This window comes from Lissotriton vulgaris, chromosome 7 (assembly GCF_964263255.1).
Source record: "Lissotriton vulgaris chromosome 7, aLisVul1.2, whole genome shotgun sequence".
Taxonomy (NCBI): domain Eukaryota; kingdom Metazoa; phylum Chordata; class Amphibia; order Caudata; family Salamandridae; genus Lissotriton; species Lissotriton vulgaris.
The window spans coordinates 1,545,379,226-1,545,393,569 of NC_141695.1; positions in this window are offsets into that span (position 1 = coordinate 1,545,379,226).

A 14,344-nucleotide genomic window follows, 5' to 3' on the forward strand; every position below is an offset into this window, starting at 1 on the left:
TACTTCCCCTTACTCATCTCCTTGCGTACTGTGACATGTACACTGACATGAAGATAACAATACTCAGTTCCAAAAATGCGAGTTAGTCGGCTGCAGTGTCGAACAGAGGCTGAGGTCAACGTGTGTTAACCGTTGTCCGGCCATCTCCTCCTGGATCTCTAACACACGAAGTTGGAATGGCTTTTGTATTAGATTTGTGGGTGACATAGGTAGTGGCACCAGAGCTGAGTTTGTGTTTAGCCAGCGACAATGCCGTGTCCTGCCAGTGACGGACTGCGCTGGATTGGTGTGAGTCCTGCAGGACCACAGTGTAGGCCAAAGTCCGCAGTCAGCAAGTGCCCACAGACATGTTTGGTGCGAGTCCTATGCACAGCCTTGGTGGCACCACATTGAAGGGTGTATAGTGACATAACCTCAGCCTTAAAAAATGTTCTCTGCCATGGTGTAATCAAGACTCAGTTCCATATGTGTGTCCTACTTGTCCTCTGTGCATGCTGCTGGAGTATGTCAACGAGAATGGAGTTCTGCAGGCCTGTGTTGCGGAGTCCGTGATCGTTCGAGGAGGCTGCCGAATTCGTGGGCCTTGGGCCTGTAGCTTGCACGGGCATGTGGTGGACCCTATCCGACACACGCCGGTGTCGGCAGTTGGGCATTGAGGCCTTGGTGTGCAGGGGTGGGCAAGAGGGGTTCGGGGACCAGCAGCCGGGGGTGCAGCAGGCGCACAAGATCGCAGGCAACACCGCTCACAGCGACTGCCTCGTGGTGGGGTGAGGCGCCGCCCTGGCAGACATGTTGGGCATTCCGAAGGGAACCACACCCAGAGCTACGTGCTTTTTATTCACACTCCTACGCTGGCCTTGCGTACGCCGGGCCAGTCCACTCCGCTCACGCTTACAGAGGGGGACATAACAAGCTACATTTCTGCAATCTTCCCCACTGGCTGGGGTGACATCGTTGCATCTACTGCCCACTACACTCCAAACACCAGCGGTGTATGTTGACATGGATATGTGTGTGGTCTGCATACTGCAGTCTGGCCAGCACATCCACGCCACACTTGGCCTTGTGTACATGGTTATTCATGGGTTACCTGCCTCCTTCGCACATGCCTGGTTCCCACATCTTCCCAAAACCTACTATTGTGTGGCTGAGGTGCCCTGCCTCTGATGGCTTGTGCACATAGCTAGCCCAGCTTTCCACAGTAAGTTGTGCTGTCTTGTCTGGTGGGTGGGCATGTTGTTTGGCATGTTGTATGTGAATTTGTAACGTGTGCATTCCCAGAATTGTGAGTTGCATGATTGTGAAGTTGAGGTGTTTGGTGTTTTCATTTGATACTTACTAACGAGCAGTACTGTTCCGTAGGTGCCATCCTGGACGTACCGGTTGATGATGGACTGTCAGAAGATAAAGGAATCATGCACACTGCCTGGGTAGTTGGTGACGACATTGGTGAATAGTCCCCGGTGGTCCACTATTGCCTGCACATTGATGGAAAGCATGTGCTTTCGGTTCCAGTAATTGTGTGCAGTGTCAGCAGGGGGCACAAGTAGGACATGTGTGCAGTCTATTGACCCCAAAACATGCGGGAATCCAGCTATGGCGTAGATGCTTTGCTTGGTCTCCAGCTGTTCCTGTGCGGTGTGGGGAAAGTATAGGTACTAGGGTACCAAGCTGATGATGGCATCCAGGACACGTTTGAGAAACTTTGATAGGGCTTGCTGTGAGACTCCTCCGACTCTGGCGGTTGTTGGTTGGAAGGTACCAGAGGCCAAGAGATGCAGCACAGCCAGCGGCTTTGTCTGTGGAGGTATGTTGGCTGTCTGCTGTGTTGGTACCGTCAGCCTGTGAGCAATGATGTTTAGGATGCGGAGGATGGTTGTCCTTTTGAGCCTGTAGTGGGCAATGACATACTCTGGTGTCATGTCTGTGAAGCTGGTGCATTTTCTGAAGGTTTGCAGACTGTGTCTGAGCTGCCTCGGTGGTGGTCTGAGGAGGTCCGGGGGGTGGTTGCGGGCCTGGGGGTGCTGGCGGTGGGTGTTGTGGGCTTGTTGGGGCTCCGAGCTGCATGATCAGTAGCTCCATGACACATCTGTTGTTCTTCAGGTGTGGCTATCGACTGGGCTCCCTTTTGTGGTGCAGGGTGCAGGCTGCAGTCCGGCTTTGCACCAGCTCAGAGCAGGTGTCAATTTCCTTATCGAATGTTTTGTGGATGTTTCGCCAATCTGGCTGGTCATTGAGAACGCGGCGGAGGTGTTTTGTTGCGGCTTTTTGCACGGGAACACCTACTCTGCATCTCATATGGGGTTGTTACGGGGGTCGTCTCTGGCGATGTTTTTTGCGGCTGCTATCGCAGGTAAATTGGTGCTATGGCTGTTAGCACCAGCTTGTGAATGGGGTGATAACTATCACAACTTTGGCTGCGATGAAGTGCCATTAACTCAGCTATAGATCCTTGAGATAATGCCCCTGATATTGTTATTGCCAGAATTAATACATTTCTTATACAGCGTTATAAGTTGAACATTTGCTGCTGCAACAGAGCTTTGATTGGCAGGCCATGAGCTTGCATCCTAGCACAGCCTATTCAGCCTTTATTCCCAGAGTTCGGTACAATAAGTACAATGCGTGGTAACATCATTCATTGACTGCACTTAATAATGGCAGTTGTACGACTGTGATCCATATAGAAGTTGAAGCAGGATTCACAGTTTGAAACCAAAGGATGAATGTTTAATTATATAAGTCGAATTATATTTATGAAAACCTACAAAATGAATAATTTTGGCAGCTTTGAGTAAGCTATGATTCATTCTTAAAGACTATTTAGCCCATAGAAAGTTAGAGATTATTGCATTGAACGTGTTGCAAAAATAGTAGGGAATTATATGTTACCCAACAAATTGAAGTATAATGAATACCAGTTATGGATCTTCCTTTTAACATTCAAAAGTACAGTTTTATGATTTATGTAACTGTTATCTTTATTGAATGTATAGAAGGCAATGCAAAGGTATTTGAAAGTATGTTAACAGTAGATAAGGCCAATGTCCTGTAACATATCAGGAGTACAATAAATATTTAAGGGAAAAAGAAGTTGTGTTTCTATGTAAAGGCTAACTGCTGATAATAATTTGAAGAATTTCTGGTGCAGTGGGGGAAGGCTCAACAATAAAAATAGATCCTCTGCATAGGCTAGAGTTTCCTACAAAAATGCTTTATTTTCCTCAAGGACTAAATTATAACACAGTACAGCTCCAACCCTAACAAGAAACAAGAGGATATACAGGCATCTTTTCTAGTAACTGCTAGGACATTATTACAGAAATACAAAAATAGTACCATTGTCAAAAATTCTGACTATTAGTTTTAATATATAAAGCTTTAACCATATTTTGGAAACATGACCAAATTGAAAGCATTGCTTGGTTTTCAACAAAAAGTGCCAAAATCATTTTTTGAATGCCTCTCTATAATCTAAAGCCAAGAGTCAAAGGGTGAATAAAGAGGACCGAATTAATGGTAAAACATGGCAAATAATCATTGTATTATAAGAGGATAATCTACCTCTCTTAAACCCTGTTTGATTAGGGTGAATAGTAGACTGGCCATCTTGGAGAACATGTATTTACATAGATTTTGGCAATATTCGTTTATTATCAAAATAGGTCTAAAGATGGGCATAGACATATGATGTTTATGTTCATAAACATAAATCAGAGCTTTTGGATAAGGGACAACCCATGAGGAATTCTTTTCCAGTTCTAAAAATAAAGGTATTAGATGTAGAATTAACTGAGCTAAAATATCTTTATTGAATTCAGCAGGTGATTCATTTGGACCTGAGGTTTTACCTGTGTTAAGTGATTTACTAGTATTAACTATTTAATTAAACATATAAGAAGGTCAATTAATATTTATCATGAGATCGGTGAAACAGTAGGAATTTTAAAAGACCTTTAAATTTTCTCTGTAGCTTCAGATTGGATCACCTCCAGTGTTTTCATACAGCTTAGCATTGAAAGTCATCAATGCCTTAACTATGATTTTAGCAGGTTACAATATACTTTTGTTAATCTTTCTGCTATCATGAGTCTGATTTCTGTTTGTTTGTATTTGCAAATACATATCTAACAACTTTCCAGGTCTATTGACATTCAAAATATTTACTATATTGTTAGTTGAAAAACCAGCACTTCAACTAAGCACAAAGTTATGTTCCGTTCAGTTCAGAAAAATTGATTTGGCAGAAATATTGCTATAAAAGATACAAGAGCAATACATAAAACCAGTAAACCATAGAAAAGCAGCAATATGATCGAAAACTTTACAGCCAAACATTACTAACGGTAGCTAATTGCATGGCATCATAGAAGTTAAATAAACTGATCAGAACACAACCGCCAATCAGTTCATACTGGCAATTCCTTTACGCCTCAAGTCCTCCCCCCAAAGGTATTAATCCATTACCGCTAATTCAGGGGAATCAGGGCGTAAACAGTAAAACCCTAACGCTCCATCAATATTCTACATCTCAGTGCTTTAAAATAGTAACAGACACCAAAACAAATATAGGGCTGAAGATAAAGCAGCACATCCCTGGGATTCCTGAACCCCCTGAACGTTAAAACCGGTTTCATAAAAGCTTAGAAAAAAGAATATGGGGCATATTATCAAGAACAGCGTTAAATATTTTCGCCGGTTTAGTGGCAGAAAACTGCAGCTAAAGCGGCGATAATGGGCTTGATGATATGCCCTTAAGAATTCCACTAGAAGTCCATGTTCTGGTGTGAACATGGGCTTCTATTGGAATTATCCAGGGGATATTATCAAGCCCATTATCGCCGCGTTAGCGGCAGTTTTCTGCCGCTAAACCGGCGATAATTTTAATGTTGTCATTAATAATATGCCCCTATGAAAGTTAAAAGAGAACATAAAGTGCATCATCGTTAGCTCAGACTGGTCATCACAGGGGCAGGACCGCCCTACACTACCTACAGTGCCCCAGGCATTAGGAAAATACAGAAGTCCCCACACCCTACCCACCCTAAATCCTAAGAGCAAAGATCTTTCCTGTGTCATATCTAGGGTGACGTATACTGTCAAGTGAACAGATGCTAAGACCATGAGATAGTCTTTAATGGAGCTTTTTGCCCTGTCCGTATGCAGCCTCTGCTCCTGGAGGAGCTCTAAAAATGAAGCTTCACCTCTCATTTGTCAGTCTTTTTTTTTATTGTAGATGGTACCTGGAATAAGTTTTGTAAGATGTTGTCAGTGTAGGCCAGCCAGGGAATTGAAGAGCCCTTATCCAGTTTAAGGCAGTCAAAAATAATTTTCTGGTTAAGACTCACCTCAGTATTGGTCCAAACACTATCCCAAAGTAAATGAGGGGACAACTCAGCTTTATCGGAGGTTATTTGGAGATGAAGGGCCCGATGTAGGTAAATCCCATTTACCGATTTTGAAATACCGAATTTTACCGATTCGGTATTTCAAAATCGGTAAATGGGATGTAGGTCCCAACATCTGGATTCGTTACCGAATCCTTAACAATTCTGTAATTACCGATTCGGTAAATACCGAATCGGTAATGCCCATTCATTCCTATGGGCTTTGAAGCCCATAGGAATGATTAGGCATTACCGATTCGGTATTTACCGAATCGGTAATTAAAGAATTCACAAGGGTGCAGGGGTGTCACTTTGACACCCTCTAGCACCCCCAAAACGGGCATGTGTGCAATGTGGCACACAGACATGCCCTAAGGGCACGTCTGTCTGTCACATGGCACATGTGTACATGCACAGATGTGCATGTACACAGGAATCGGTATTTTACCATGGATTTGTATTCCATGGTAAAATACCGATTCTGTAAGCCATGTGCCAATAGAAAATTGGCTACCCACATAGCATTTTCGGTAATTTTACCGAATCGGTAAATATTACCGAATCGGTAAATATTACCGATTCGGTAATTATTACCGAATCGGTACTTATTACCGATTCAGTAATAATAACGATTCGGTAAAATTACCGTATATGTGCACCTACATCTCCCTAGCCCTTTACCGATCGGAAACGGCCGAAAATCGGTATTTTCGGCCGATTACGATCGGTAAAGGGCTACCTACATCTGGCCCTTAACTCTTAATGAATGATGAAATGAGAGCTAGTAGGAAGCAGTAATAGAAGCCACCTACAAATGCGGTTTTCCCCGATTTGCAGAAGGGTAACATTATGATGTCCCCAGACCTCCACGCCATAAAAGGCAGCTGACACACACTGTGACTTTTACTTTTTAAAAAGGGAGAAATTGTCCCCCTCCCCTTGGCCTGGAGCAAACTAAAGATTGCTCCAGCTGATCTGCTGAGCGTTTGGTGGGAACAGCTAATCTGTGGGTGCCAGGATCCAGTGGAATCAAGGTGACCTATAAGTAATTGAAATTGCTCACACTGCTAAAGGACTGTCAATTCACTGTTAATTTTGCTATGTTATACTTTCCGGCCCACATGACATGATATATGATTTCCAGTAGTTAGTTACCAAATCCATCCTACTCATCAAATTTACAAACGATTACACCAGCATGCATAAAGCAGCTGGTGTCTGTGTCTGCGTAGATTAACACTAGTATAGGAGATTGGGTGATTACAGGAATGTCTCTAGCGGCCTTCATCAGAGAGCAACAATTTATTGATGTAAATAGTAAAAAGCAGTGGAGTCAGGATGCACCTTTGACGCATCCCGCAGGCTATGCAAAGGTGTCAATCAATTCTCTTGCCTGGCCAAAGCAAACCTTTGCGACTAGCTTTTCATGCATAGTGTGCATAAAATTCACAAGGGCTACTGTGGGAAAAGTTAAATACATCCATGCAAATGATGAAAAGAGGTGTTTGAAGTCCAGAGCAGTTTAATCCATCCTTTTAAGTCGGAAAGCAGTTATATAAAGCCACATAACAAAAACATAGCAAACTGCCCCAGAACACTCTACATTAGAAAACAAACACTCGGAGTGGAACGAGACCACTGCAAACACGAGAATGAAATTGCTGTGAATGGAGCGTGACCTCCACGAGCACGGAAAGAGAAGTGCTCGTCACAACCACGCTCAAATATGTAAAACATATATAACACATCCTCCACCTTTTATTTTTTTTAAATGCTAATTCTTGACAAAATCTTTGAATTTCTCAGGAAAATGATGTTCACGTTTCCTCCTAGAAGAGTCGCTGTCCCAATGGGAGCAACCTGGATTCTGTTTGGAAGAAAGATTATTGTGTGCATCACGTAAACATGCATTTTTGCTGGTATTCTTAAGTGAATGAGAATTCCCCTTAAACAAAGAAATCCTGTCAAGGTTCCAAACACTCCCTCCTTCTGTTCTCACCGCATTTTTGAAAACTTCAATAATTCTCTTTGGCTCTGATCAGCATTGGGAACCTTTATGAACATTTTCTTTTCTTCTTATGCAAACAAGATCACCAATAACAACTTTTTGTTTGCTTCCAGAACCTCTTTTTTTATCCATGACCTGTTTCATTTTTCCTTTGTATATCTTGACCCTTTGTTTGACCACATCTTAGACAAAAGCAGTCAATTTATCATCACTCAAACATTTTTTAAGCCACCACGGGACTAAACATGTGCTTGGTTTACGTCCCCTCAAAAGTTCAAAAGGACTTGCTAAAGTGACTGAATTGGGAGAAGTCCTATATGCTAGTAGCATGGCCTGCAGTGCATTATGTACATACTTATTAGGTAGTCGACGAGTGCACAGCTAGTGTGGTCTTGAGTTAGAAAACCTCCCATTGTTGAAAAGTGAAAACTTTATTAACTACATTGATTATGTGGAGAAACATGCATCAATGAGCATAATGGAATACAACTTTATTTCATGCTTAACAAGTTCAAACATTTATTCTTTTAACATCACAAGGAGGATAATTACCTCAACATCAGTGTGCCCTAAGGGATGCCATCAATTTCCAATTTACAGCAAAGTTTAGTCATTTCATTTCTTACTCGTCTCCAGGGTGAAGACGATACCTTGGGAGCACCTACAAAAACTTATCAGTTTTTCTAAAACTCAAGACCACACTAGCCGTGCATTCGTCGACTACCTAATAAGTATTTACACATTGATCAACCCTTTCGACAGGTAGCATGCACGCAGCTTCAATTTCAAAATGAATTACGAAGGCATCTCACGCTCAACAGAAGCTAGAGCTGATACTTTCGTGTTTGCCACTGAAGAGGCAACCAGAATCTATGCATTAATAGAAGACGACATATCTAAATCTTCTACAGCAAGAAGCAAGGAACAAAACGTGAAGCAATTATTGTATTTATCCAAACGAAAAATAAATCAAAAACTACATGCCAACACTCTAATTAAATATCATAAAACGTTGTGCATCCCCAGGGGCCTACGAATTGCACTTAAACCTTCACTTTGCAAGAACTCAAAACCGTTCCAAGACAAATGGTATGCCATCCTAAATAAGTGCAGCCTAGATCTTATTCTTCTAATCGTAGAGGAGTTGTCCAACATTCTAATCAAAATAGAAAAAGAAATCGTGGAAACCACAGAGGAACTAACAAAGAACATGTCTTCAGACGAATGGGATACATTTATAGCAGACATTAATCAACAACTTGACAAACACAGCAATGATATCAACGATCGGAAAATCAAAAAATTCCGGCACGACACGCTGGATTACAAACTGGGCGAAGTGTAATCCTGGGCGGAGGTATACGCCCAGAGGAGAAGAGCCCGCCCTTACACCCAAAACACAGATACATCCTCTTCAGAGAGCGATACTGTTGAACGTCAATGAAGAAGGATACAACAAAGCGGTCGCCCCCAAGGACCACAACCATCGGAGACGACACAAGTACAAACCACTAGTGCATCAACATGTCCAACCAACATTCCTTTTTTAGAACAGGTCGTAACCTTAGATGACTCAGGAGGGGCTAAACAAAAAGAACAACCACAAACAAGAAGTGTGACAGCACCCAAAAAGACCAACAAAAAACAAAACAACTAGTGATCAACATTTCAGACTACACCTTCACTCAACAAGAAATTTATCTGTTACAAAAAGGAACTTCCTTTGTACCAGCTACCAAATCAGATCAGTTGGAATTAGAAGTTAGTACTTTCAAACTCACCAGGAAATTGAGATTGCAGAATTTTTTTGAGAACGTATCACCCCCACAAGGGGACAAAGTACCAGACCCTCTCATGGGTTTAAAAACTTCAAGTACCTTTCAAGCTCTGGTGAGCCATAAAACCATTGATTTGTTTGAACAACTCATCAAACAAGATTTAACATCAATCAATTACAAAAAAGTAACGCACAAAAATATCACCCAAAAAGATCGCGACAGGTTAAGAGCCATCGCCAACAACAAAAACATACCTTGCATAAAAGCAGACAAAGGCGGCGCCCTGGTCGTCATGAACTCAAGAATGTACAATCAGAAACTAAATGAACATATATCGGATGAAACCACCTACATGAAACTTCCAGGAAATCCCACAGCACAGTTTGTCATAGAACTGAAAAACATTGTAGATAAAGCATTGACACAAGGTACCATTAATCAAAAAACCAGGAATTTTCTCCTCAAATCCAATCCAAGGAGCCCATCCATATATGCAGTACCAAAAATTCATAAGAACACCACTGACCCACCGATACGTCCAATAGTATCGACGCGTTGAAGTATCCATGAACCAGTAGGCCAATATTTAGATCGTCATCTTCAACCCAAAGTTCAGTCACTTGCAAGTTACATTCGAGACACCACGGACTTTTTAAGTAAGTTACACAATTTAAGAATGGACCCAGATGAACGCCTATGGTTATGCACCGCTGATGTCAGCGCGTTGTATACCTCGATCCCTCACTCAGGCGGAATTGAAGCCATGGAACAAGCCATCTTAAAACTAGATGTAGACCAATCAATGAAGATATTTCTAATGGAACTGGTAATGTTTACATTGTACCAAAGCTACTTTAAACACCAAGAAGACTGGTATTTGCAGTTAGTAGGCACGAGCATGGGAAATTGCGCAGCTCCAGTCTACAGGAACATTTACATGGGAGAATTTGAGAATGACAACATATGTTCTAACTCAAATTGGAACAAAAATATCAAAATGTACGTTCGTTTCATCGACGACCTATTCATTCTTTGGAAGGACACCAGAGAGAATCTGGAACAAGCTCTGATGACATTAAACACCATCAACCAACGAATCAAGTTTACATGGACCATAGATGCTGAATCTATAACTTTCTTGGACGTCGAAGTTACAATAAAGAACAACAGTATCTACACTGATATATATCTCAAACCAACTGATCGTAATAATGTTCTACATTATACAAGTTTCCACCAGACATCACTCAAAAAACATCTACCCAAGTCCCAAATGATAAGAGTGAAACGCATTACCTCAGATTCTAACTTGGCAGAAACCCGAATAGAGGAGATGACAAACAGATTCCGCGAAAGAGGATACCCCACCCAAATTTTAGAGACAGCCAAAAACCAAGTTAGAGAACTTAGGGGCATATTACCAACAACTAGCGATAATTTTTGTCTCTAACTTGTTTAGAGACAAAAATTATCGCCGCACATCGGCGATTTTTATCGCAGATAAACCTTGCTATTAACAAGGTTTATCGCAAATGCGATAAAAAACGGCCGAAATGCATGAATATCGCTGAAAAGTCAGCGATATTCATGCATTATCGAGCAAATGCTCTTAGCCATGTTATCCACCTCCCATTGGATAACATGGCTAAGAACTGCTCAGGGCAGGTGTTAGCTTTTGGAGATATTCCCGCTTAGCGCGAATATCTCCAAAAGTTGGTAATAGGAGATAGCGATGTTAGCGACTGTTTTCAGTCTCTAACATCTTGGCACGCCCACTTTGCATCTCATTAGTGATAAATATCACTGACATGCAAAGTGGGGCCCAAGATGGCCGCTATCTCCTACTAGCTGTCGCTAACTGGTGTTAGCGACAGCTTGGTAATAGGGAGATAATTTTATCTCCGCTTTCTTGGCTTTTAAAGCCAAAAAAGCGGAGATAAACCCCCTTGATAATATGCCCCTTAATCGTTTGGATTTACTACAAAAACCAAGAATAAAACCTCAGAGAGACAGGATGGTCATAGTCTCAAAATTCTTCAATGTGAGTACTACATTTCGCAAAATTGTGCCTATGCTACAATTGGAGACGGACTTCAAAGACATGTTTAAATCGCGACCATTGTTCGCATATACTAGAGGGAAAAATTGGGGGAAAACCTCAAACAACCAGTAAACATCCAAACAGAATCACTAGGGACCAGACCTTGCAATAATTGCACCAGTTGCAATAATATAATTTTGAGCAACAAGGTGACACACCAAATGAGAGGCAACAACATAGCGATAAACGTCACAGCCACCTGCGACACCAACAATGTCATATATATGTTAAAATGTCCATGTGGAAAAACCTATGTTGGTAAAACTGAGCGAAAAATTAAAGTACGATTGAACGAACACAAATCGAATATCAGAACAAAGAACACGAAATCATCGGTGGCCAATCATTTCAACGAAATGAACCACAACATTTCCCAACTCAAGTTCATGATGCTGGAAATCATCAAAAAAAACAGAGGGGAGAGACAATAATAAATATTTACTTCAAAGAGAGAACTTTTGGATTTACAGACTGAGTTCCATGAAACCACATGGATTAAATGAACGCATAGAATATTCTTGTTATCTGTAAATTTAAAACAGAAATACCATTTATTAACCCACTTAGTTGGGACATAGTGTTCTGGATAGTCTCCTTGCTGTAGCATCCTATATGTTTACTTTCATGTTGCTGTTTTTGTTCATGTTTTTCAACTATAGTTTATTGCTTTAACACAATCATTAATCATCCTCACATACTACCACTACACCATCGGGCTAGCTTTCATTTTAGTCCTTTATTTACTTCTATCCCATGCGTGGTCACGTGATCAACATTACATCACTTCCCATTAGCCGAGCCGGCTCACTCACACTAACAAATCCGTCCACTGAGCACCAGGCAGACGCCATTCAAACTCAACGATTATGGAGACAACACGGCGTTTATACATGTAAGTTCACGCGCACTTCACTCTTTTACTGAGCAATGATAACGGTGACGAATAAAATCCCCGATTTTTAACAACAACGAAAGCCATACGCCGTTTTTGTAAATTACTAATATCGTCCCGCAACACCATAACCTAATGTTATCAAATCCGCAACTCGTCGCCACCATTAACGCGATTTTAACATATCACTTACCACAACCCGACCATCTTTAATCAACACACTGCTTAAGTTTATGTTGCACGCCCATTTAACAACTCACCTCCTTAACGCTTCCGCATACACACGCCATTAGATCACAAACTTTTATTAAAACCACTAACACCACCCCCCCGGCACATCGAGCACAATAACCGTCATAATACTCACCCACAAAGCACCCCCAGCACGATATTAATGACACATATTTTTTAAGTAAATAGACAGGATATGTATACTATATATGTCGGGTTTTTTTGTAGATGCTCCCAGAAGAAGGGTTTCAACCCGGAATGCATTGGAGCTGGAACATACCATTGTTGAAAAGTGAAAACTTTATTAACTACATTGATTATGTGGAGAAACATGCATCACTGAACATAACGGAATAAAACTTTATTTCAATCTTAACAAGATCAAACATTTATTCTTTTAACATCATAAGGAGGATAATTACCCCAACATCAGTGCGCCCTAAGGGATGCCATCAATTTCCAATTGACAGCACAGTTTAGTCATTGCAGAACATTATGCCAATTAAGACCCCCCTTCTCTGCAAAAAATATTATCCAGAAACTCAATCAAACTTTGTGAATTTACCTCTCTGACCATCTTGACCTCAGGCCACTTTGAGAAGTAGTCAATTCTAACAATGCCAAAAGATTCATCTTTGGGTAGGACATGAAATGGACCAATAATATCTAGACCCAATTTACTCCATGGACCAACAGGAAAATCAACAGGATGAGATTCAACACGCAAAGGTACAGCCGATTTATCGCTATTTGAACACTTAGTGCCTCCTTCTCACTAGATAGACCAAAAAGTGCAAAATGAATTCAGTGCCTGATACATTGCAATTCAAAAGGGTATTCACTAAGGTATCCCTTTGCTTGATCTTTTAAACCAGATCCCAGAATATCTTGCTGTTATTTTTTAGTGCCGCATCTTCCAGAAATTCCCAGATTCCCCTGTTCACGACATCCTTTCTGACCTTCAATTTACTTTTATAGAACTTGAAGGCTTCTCTGACCAAATAGGATCAGTCAGAGTATCAAGGATCTCATTCCTTAAACTTTTATTGGCTGCTGAACAATGGCTGTCATTCAAACCATCGATTGTTCGCCTGCATACCCTATTCAGTTTTAACTGCACCTGCCTAATATTCAGGCTCAGATTTTCATAATGGACTAACATTTCTTCCCCCCACTTGTCCACCAGTCAGTTGAAAAATAGTCTAAGATGCAACTTCAAAAAGGTGGAAAGGGTGACACTGGCTCTTTTAAGTGCCGTACGAGCCATAAACCATCATTAGAATGTTGGGCGATTGGGATTAGTGCAGCAGGGCGAATAGATCCGTGTATCAGAAAATGGCCCACTGCATAGACTGTGTTGTGATCACCCATTCTGTCGCTAAACCGCACCATGCAAATACCAGGATGAGAGATTGCTTGTCCCAAATATGTAATCTATCTTGGAGGTCCGTCAATGACCTCTAAACAAAGCCAGGGATGTCCCTTCTTTACCGGATGAGTCAACAAGGACTGTGTTATATCCTGAGTTCAATGCAATTCATGCCCTGCCTGCTCAGACATCATGTGATTTGTCTGCCTAAAATCTCCCAGTTTGGAGATCCCCAGTATGTTCCAATTCTGGAAACCTTGCTACTTCGGACAGCCATACCCCTTCCACCAAGTCGTTTTCTTGGTGAGTACGCCCGCCATCTCATAGGATTACTGCTGATGATGATAGGAATTGCCTTAAGGGCTCGGAGGTTGAGCGGGAGGGCTCCCTCAGCTAACCAGGACCATGGTGCTTGCTCTGTGAGAGAACTTCACTCAAGCCCTGTGGTCAGCTCATCTCAGACTCTGAAGTCCAGTCATTAATCAGAAGCAGCTGTGCTACCCAATATTATAGCCTCCAGTCCACAGCCCCATTCCACCATCGTATGGGGATTGTATGCATTTCTTTAGCCTATACAC